Source organism: Pteronotus mesoamericanus, unplaced genomic scaffold (genome assembly GCF_021234165.1).
Source record: "Pteronotus mesoamericanus isolate MK-2021 breed Mesoamerican mustached bat unplaced genomic scaffold, CSHL_Meso_final scaffold_118, whole genome shotgun sequence".
Lineage (NCBI taxonomy): Eukaryota > Metazoa > Chordata > Mammalia > Chiroptera > Mormoopidae > Pteronotus > Pteronotus mesoamericanus.
This window is the reverse complement of record NW_026555301.1, coordinates 2,252,548-2,260,721: the sequence shown is the minus strand read 5'-3', so window position 1 is coordinate 2,260,721 and position 8,174 is coordinate 2,252,548.

The following is an 8,174-nucleotide window of genomic DNA, read 5'->3' as shown; positions in this document are numbered from 1 at the left end:
ACTGTTCAGTCTCCATGAGTTTCCAAGTTTTTGAAGTTTCTCTTTGAGGTTGATTTCGAGTTCAAGGCCTTGTGGTCTGAGAAAAAGTTTGGTATTATTTCAATTTTCCTGAATTTGCTGAGGCTTGCTTTGTGTCCTATCATGTGGTCTATCTTTGAAAACCTGCCATGAGCATTTGAAAAGAATGTGTATTTTTCTTCTTTGGGATGTAAGATTCTATATATGTCAGTTAAGTCTCTTTGATTCAGTGTGTCATTCAGCGCCACGATATGTTTAGTAATGTTTTGTTTGGAAGATCTGTCCATTTTTGATAGTGGGGTGTTGAAATCCCCTACTATCAGTGTGTTGCTGTCTATATCTTTTTTGAAGTCATCCAACAATTTCCTTATAAACTCGGGGGCTCCTATATTGGGTGCATATAATTTTACAATGTTGATGTCTTCTTGATAGATTCTTCCTTTAAGTATGATAAAGTGCCCCTCTGGGTCTCTCTTTATGGCCTTTGCTTTGAAATCTACTTTGTCTGACACAAGTATGGCAACACCAGCCTTTTTCTCATGCCCATTTGCTTGGAATATTATTTTCCATCCCTTTACTTTCAATCTTTGTAGGTCTTTTGCTCTGAGGTGGGTCTCTTGTAGGCAGCATATGTGTGGGTCATGTTTTCTTATCCATTCAGCTACCCTGTGTCTTTTGATTGGGGCATTTAGTCCATTCACATTGAGAGATACTACTGATAGAAACTTACTCATCTTTTCTCTTTGTACTTGTGTTCCTCTCTGTCTCATTCTTTTCCTTCATCTGCTTAAACCAGTCCCCTTAGCATATCTTGGAGTGCTGGTTTGGTAGAGATGTATTCTTTTAGCTTTCTTTTGTCTGGGAAACTCCGTATTTCTCCTTCTATTTTAATGGAGAGCCTAGCTGGGTAGAGCAGCCTTGGCTGTAGGCCCTTGCTTTTCATGGCTTGGAATATTTGTTGCCATTCCCTTCTGGCTTGGAGTGTTTCTGTTGAGAAGTCAGCTCCTAGGCGTATCGGGGCCCCCTTGTATGTTACTTTCTCCTTCTCCCTTGCTGCCTTGAGGATTCTCTCTTTTTCTTTGATAGCTGCCATTTTAATGATGATGTGTCTTGGAGTGGACCTCCTTGGGTCCCTCTTGAGTGGGGTCCTCTGTGCCTCCTGGATCCATGAGAGCCTTTCTCTCCTCAAATTAGGGAAATTTTCCATCATTACTTTTTCGAGGAGGTTCTCTATCCCTTGCTCCTCTTCTTCTCCTTCTGGTATCCCTATTATATGGATATTATTGCGTTTCAGGTTGTCCTGCATTTCCCTAAATGCTTCTTCATTCTTTTTGAGTCGTTTTTCCATTACTTGTTCTTTCTGGGAGCTTTTTTCTACCTTGTCCTCCATCTCACTGATTCGATCCTCGGCTTCATTCAGCCTGCTTTGGATTCCTTCTACTGTGTTCTTCAATTCAGAAATGGTATTCTTCATATCCTCTTGTGTCTTCTTGATAGTTTCTATGTCCTTTTCCAGGCTGATATAGTTTGCTGTAAGATCCTGATAGTTTCTCTGCAGTTTCTCATAGTTATCTTTGAGCTGGCTGAGCTCATTGAGCTTCCTTAGAACCATTGTTTTGAATTCCATATCTGATAATTCCCTTGCCTCTATTTCATTTAGCTCTCTCTGTGGGGAGTCCCCTTTTCCACTCATTTGAGGGGAACTTGTTTTTCTTCCCATTTTTGTGAGAGTCTGTTAAGTATTTTTGTCCTTTTCTTTCTGGGCTTGCCTCTGATGATGTCAGTTGTTGACCCTATACAGCCTTGGGTTGTTCGTTTGAGCCTTCCAGGAGTTGCTGTCTGTGTCTGACTCCTGCTTGGAGCAGCTCTGTGACCCCTTCGGTCAGGGCTGAGCTATTTTTTGGGATCTCTTTGTGCTCTCACGCGGGCTCCTTGAGCGCGTTCCTAGCGCGGCAGGGTCCCTCACCTGCCTGGGCTCGCATGTGCTTGCCCCAGACCAGGGGGCTTATTTGCGACCTCCTGTACTCATCTCGCCTCCCTGGCACGCGAGCTTCGCGGCACTCATCGGTTTAGGGTCTTCTATTGTGTATTTTCCCCGCTTTTGGCTCTTTGGGTGCATTGCTTGCCCTCGCCAAATGGGGACTACGGAAATGGGAGGAAATCAGCTCTAGGACTCTCTGGTTAATCCTGTTTCTGGTCTCTCCTCCAGGGACTCTGGGCAGCTCTACTTATTTTGTGGGCCGCTCCGCAATCGCGGCGGGTAGGTCAATTTATGCCTGCCCTTGCCCCTCTGTGCACTCCCTCGCAGGCCATATGGGTGCCAGTCTGTGTGAGGCCTTGCCGGCAGGTGCAAGCGTTCACCAGCCCGCGTGGGTCACACACACGCTCGCCAACCCTCGCCAGTCACTCGGCGCAAGTGTGCGCGCCTGCTCTGGGTGTTTTGGAGGTGTCTATGTGTGCTTTTCAGCTTTTGGCTCTTTGGGGGTGTGGCCTCTTCCCGTGCAATGGAGACTTCGGCAAGGAGAAGGAGTCGGGACTCCCCGGTTCCTCCTCCAGTTCTTTCCCCAATGCCTCCGTTTCTAGTCTCCCCTCAGGGGCCTCTGGGAAGTTCTGTGACCCCTTCGGCCAGGGATCCAACCCCTGTGAGGACTGCGTTTCAATCGCAGGCAGTCTGGTTCATGCGCACTCCGCTTCTGCCTCTTTGGGGTCGCGCCTTTCCAGCCCACAATGGAGACTACCGAACGGGGAGGGAGTCGGGACTCCCCGGTTCCTCCTCTCGTTCTTTCCCCAACGCCTCTCTCTCCAGTCTCTCCTCAAGGCTCTCCCAGCCAGTCTGCACTCAGCCCCCTAGCTCACAGGCGTACAAGCTGTGTGCGGAGTGCACAGAAGGCAGGTTAATTGATTCCCTTAAGCCTGAGCGAGATGGTAGCTGCAGAGTGGGAAGTGCGTTATCACCCGGGCTCCACTGGCCACCGTGTCAGTTCTCTTCACAAAGTTTTCCTCACCAGTCTTTTCCCAGGCACCAGCCCACCCTGTTGCCGCCTCTACCCAGCGATCAAGGAGTGTGGCTGCCGCTGCAACTTTTGCGTTTGCCCTTTCAATGTCTTTTGGCATCCCCAGCCACCTGTCTCTGGCAGAGAGCACCCCTAAGCTTTTTGGGGTTGCGTTTTGTCTGTATTTTCTCGGCTTTAGCTGTTGTAGTTTAGGGGTTCCTGTTTATGATTCAGACCCCGTTCTTCTCGGGGGGACGCTAACTGGCCGTTTCAATGTCCCTCTGGTGCCAGTGCCCGTGCGCACCCAGCCCACCCTCTCGAGCCTCCACCGCAATTCTCACCCATTGGGATGTGTGAGAGTAGAATCCACTGTCCGCGGCACCAAGGCTCCTCTCCCACTATCGCTCCACTGCTTTCCAGTTGATTACTCCATTATTTAGTTGCAATTCCAGTTTGGTTTTGGGAGGAGGTCAGCGTGACTCCCTTTCACTCCTTTGCCTTCTTTCCGATAAACAAGTTTGATAAAGCTTTAACCAGACTCATTAAGAAAAAAAGAGAGAGGACCCAAATAAATAAACTTAGAAGTGAAAGATGAAAAGTAAAGGCTGACATTGCAGCAATAGAAAGGATTATAAGAAAATATTATGAACAACTATACGCCAACATTTTTGGACTACTTTGAACAAATTTTCCTAGAAACATACAATCTTAAAAAACTCGATCAAGAAGAAACAGAAAATCAGAACAGACTGGTCAGAATTGATCAAATTGAAGAAGTAATAAAAAAACTCCCATTAACAAAAGCTCTGGTGTGAATGGCCTCACAGATGAATTTTACAAAATACTCCAAAGAGAATTAACATGCACCTTTCTCAAAGTACTCCAAAAAAAATTCAAGAGTAAGGATGACTCTCTAGTTTATTTTCTGAAGCCAGCATTTCCCTAATTCCAACATCAGATAAATAAAGTATGAAGAATGAAAATTATAGGCCAATATCCCTGATGAACATAAATATAAAAATTCTCCACAAAATATTAGCAAACTAAATCCAGCAATACATTGAAAAGATCATATATTGTGATCAACTAGGACTTATTCCTGTGATCTAAGTTTGGTCCAATATTCTCAAATCAGTAAACATGATACATCACATAAATAAGATGAAGGAAAAAGTCATATGGTCCTATCAATAGAATCATAGAAGTTTTTGACAAAAACCAGCATCCATTTAGAATAAAAAAAAAACACCTCAGCAAATTGGGAATAGAAGGAACATAATAAAGGCCATATGTGACAAACCCATCATACTCATTGGGGAAAAACTAAAAACATTTCACCAATCTTATTCAACATAGTACTGGAAATTCTAGCCACAGTACCAGACAGATACTGTATCTAGAAATAAAAGGTGCCTAAATTTTAAAGAAAGAAGTAAAACTCATTATTTGCAGTTGACACAATACTGTACATAGATAACCCTATAAGTTGCACCAAAAAACTATGGATACTGATAAATAAATTCAGTAAAGTAGCGGGACACAAAATAAATATTCAGAAATTGGTTGCATTTTTATATACCAATCATAACTGTGAGAAAGAAAAACTAACAAAACAATCCCACTTACAATTGCATAAAAAAAAAATAAAATAGGAATATGTTTAACTAAAGAGATAAAAGACCTGTACTCAGAAAATATTAAGACACTGAAGAAAGAAATTGAAGAAGATACAATAAATGGAATATATGCCTTTAAAGGGTAATAACAACTAACATTATTAAAATGTCCATATTATCCAAAGTAATCTATAGATTCAATGCAATTTCTATCAAAATACCAATGGCATATTTCACAGAACTAGACGAAATAATCCAAAATTGTATATGGAACCACAAAAGATGCTGAATAAAAGCAGAAATCTTGAGAAAGATGGACAAAGTTGGAAGAATTATGCTACTTGATATTTTCACTGACCAATATGGAGGTCAGCTGCCCACTACTGCCAACAGGCAAATTCTGGAGACAAAGGTTGATGAGAAAAGAAAGGGATTGTTATTCAAATGCTGTGCAATTTGGGATAATGGCAGACTGCCCATTTCAAAGCTCATCAGGCTCATTTCTTCCACAAAACACAGGTAAAACCCAGCCATTACAGCAAGACCAAAACCCAACACAGTGCCCAGAATTTCTGCTCCATTCTTTCTGTCCTTTGGAGCCCAAGGTGGCTACACAGTGGCAGTCCAGCTCCAGGCTCCCTCCTGAAGTCCGTTGCCAGTGCCACTATTGTCCACGTGGCTTCCAGGGCCATAAGATCCCCACAAATGCACTGGCCAGTATGTTTGCAAGGTGGACCAAGAGGGTCCCCTTCCTTTTCCCTGAGTTACCTGTGTGGGCTGAGCCAAGCGCTTTTTCCCAGTCCAACTTCAGTGTGCTCTGGGAAGGTCCAGCACCCCAACCAGTCCCTTCTTTTTCCCAAGCTAGACTAACAGGTTTTTTCCAATACAGCACCTCCTCCTGCAGCCATTTTGACCTATATGATATATGTACCTTCTCATCCACAATCAGGTACAAGAAGAGGGGTAGGAGGGTGTTTCCCTTATCCTAGCTTTGTGTGTGCTCAGGGTAAAGCTTCCTCCTTTCACCATCTTGTTCTGGGGTCGGGAATCTATCTGGGCTACTGATATCAATATCAACGTATACTACAAGGCCATGGTAGTCAAAACAGAAACTAATAGACTCATAGAAGATGATCAAGAAGAATATTCATCAGTGGTGAGGAAGAAGTCGAGCTAAAAAGGACGAAAATGGTGGCATCAAAGTAGGTGGGCCATGCATTCACCTCCTCCCAGAACAAAACTGGAAAATTTAACTAAATTGTAGAAAAAAGCATCCTGAATGACCAACTGAAGACTGGCTGAAGACGACGTTTATAACCATGGAGCTGCTAAAAAAGCTGTCAAGACTTGGGCCCAGAACCAGCACACTAACTGAGTCCATGGTCAGACAACAAAGGAGCAAGATCCAACAATAAAAACCTCAAAACCAGCATACACAAAGAGAGATCATAGAAGTCAGCAAACTCAGTAAATAAAAATTCTGAGTTTTTTTTGTTTCGTTTCATTTTTAATTTTCAGCTTTTTATTTCTTTTAGGTCTTTATTATTTTCTTCTTTTCTGCTTTTCCTTTTTTTTTCTGTCTTTCTTTTTACTTCCCTTTTCTTACTTGTTTTTCTTTTGTGCTTTTCTTATTGTTTTTTCTATTTTTATTTCCATATTTTAATTTATTTTATTTTAACTAATTTATTTTTTCAAATACATTTGTCTGTCTTCCCCCCACCACTTTCCCTTGCCCCTTCCGTCCATCCCTCCCTCAATCTTTCCCCTTTGGTTTTGCCCATAAGTCCTTGCTATATGTTCCTTGACTTTCCTCTTCCCTTCCTTTCCCCCCTCCACCTCTCCCTCCTTCCTTCTTGTCTCTGTTGGTTTCTTTTCCTTTCAGTGTTGCTGGTCTTATTTTCCTTGCATCTTTGTATTGTTGATTAGGTTCCGCTTATAGGTGAGATCATGTGGTATTTGTCTTTCGCCCTCTGGCTTATTTCGCTTAGCATAATGCTCTCTAGTTCCATCCATGCTGTTGCAAAGTTTAGTAGTTCTTTTTTTCTTCCTCTGCCATAGTATTCAATTGTGTAAATGTACCATAATTTTTGGATCCAATCATCTACTGATGGGCATTTAGGTTGCTTCCAACACTTGGCTATTGTCAATTGTGCTGCTATGAACATTGGGGTGCATAGGTTCTCAATTGGTGTTTTGGGATTCTTAGGGTATAGTCCCAGCAGGGGAATCACTGGGTCAAAAGGTAGTTCCACTGTCAGCTTTCTGAGGAAATTCCACACTGCTTTCCACAGTGGCTGCTCCAGTCTGCATTCCCACCAACAGGGTACTAGGGTTCCCTTTTCTCCACAGCCTCGCCAGCACCTGTTGTTAGTTCATCTGTTTATGATGGCCATTCTCACCAGTGTGATGTGGTATCTCCTTGTGGTTTTGATCTGCATTTCTCTGATGGCTAGTGATGCCGAGCAGCCTTTCAAATGTCTCTGGGCCCTCTGTATCTCTTTGGGAAAGTGTCTGCCCAGGTCGTTTGCCCATTTTTTGATTGGATCACTTGTCTTCTTGGAGTGGAGTTGAGTCAGTTCTTTATATATTTTGGAGATCAAACCTCTATCTGATGTATCATTAGCAAATATATTTTCCCATACAGTTGGCTCTCTTTTCATTTTGCTGATGTTTTCTTTAGCCAAACAGAAGCTTCTTATTTTGATGAGGTCCCAGTTGTTTATACTTTCCTTTATGTCCCTTGCTTTAGGAGACATATCAGTGAAAAAATTGCTGCGTGGGATATCTGAGAGTTTCCTGCCAAAGTTCTTCTCTAGGACTTTGGTGGTGTTGTGACTTACATTTAAGTCTTTTATCCATCTTGAGTTTATTTTTGTGTATGGTGTCAGCTGATGATCCAATTTCAATTTTTTGCATGTAGCCATCCAGCTCTCCCAACACCATTTGTTGAAGAGGCTATTATTGCTCCATTTTATGCTTCTGCTCTCTTTGTCAAATATTAGTTGCCCATATAGACCTGGGCTTATTTCTGGGCTTTCTATACTGTTCCACTGGTCTATGGGTCTGTTCTTGGGTCAATACCAGATTATTTTGAGTACAGTGGTTTGTAATATAGTTTGATGTCTGGTATTGTGATCCCACCTACTTTGTGTTTCTTTCTCAAAATTGCTGCAGCTATTTGGGGTCATTTATGGTTCCATATAAATTTTTGAAATGTCTGTTCTATTTCTGTTAAATATATCATTGGTATCTTAATAGGGATTGTGTTGAATGTATAAATTGTTTTGGGTAGTATGGGTATTATCCTAATTCCAAAACCAGATAAAGACACTACAAAGAAAGAAAATTATAGCCAATACCTCTGATGAACCTAGATGCTGAAATCTTCAACAAAATATTAGGAAATCAGATCCAGCAATACATTATAAAGTTCATGCACCATGATCAAGTGGGATTTATTCTGGGAATGCAAGGTTGGTACAATTTTTGAAAATCAAACAATGTGATACATCACATAAACAAAATAAAAGATAAAAAATACCATGAT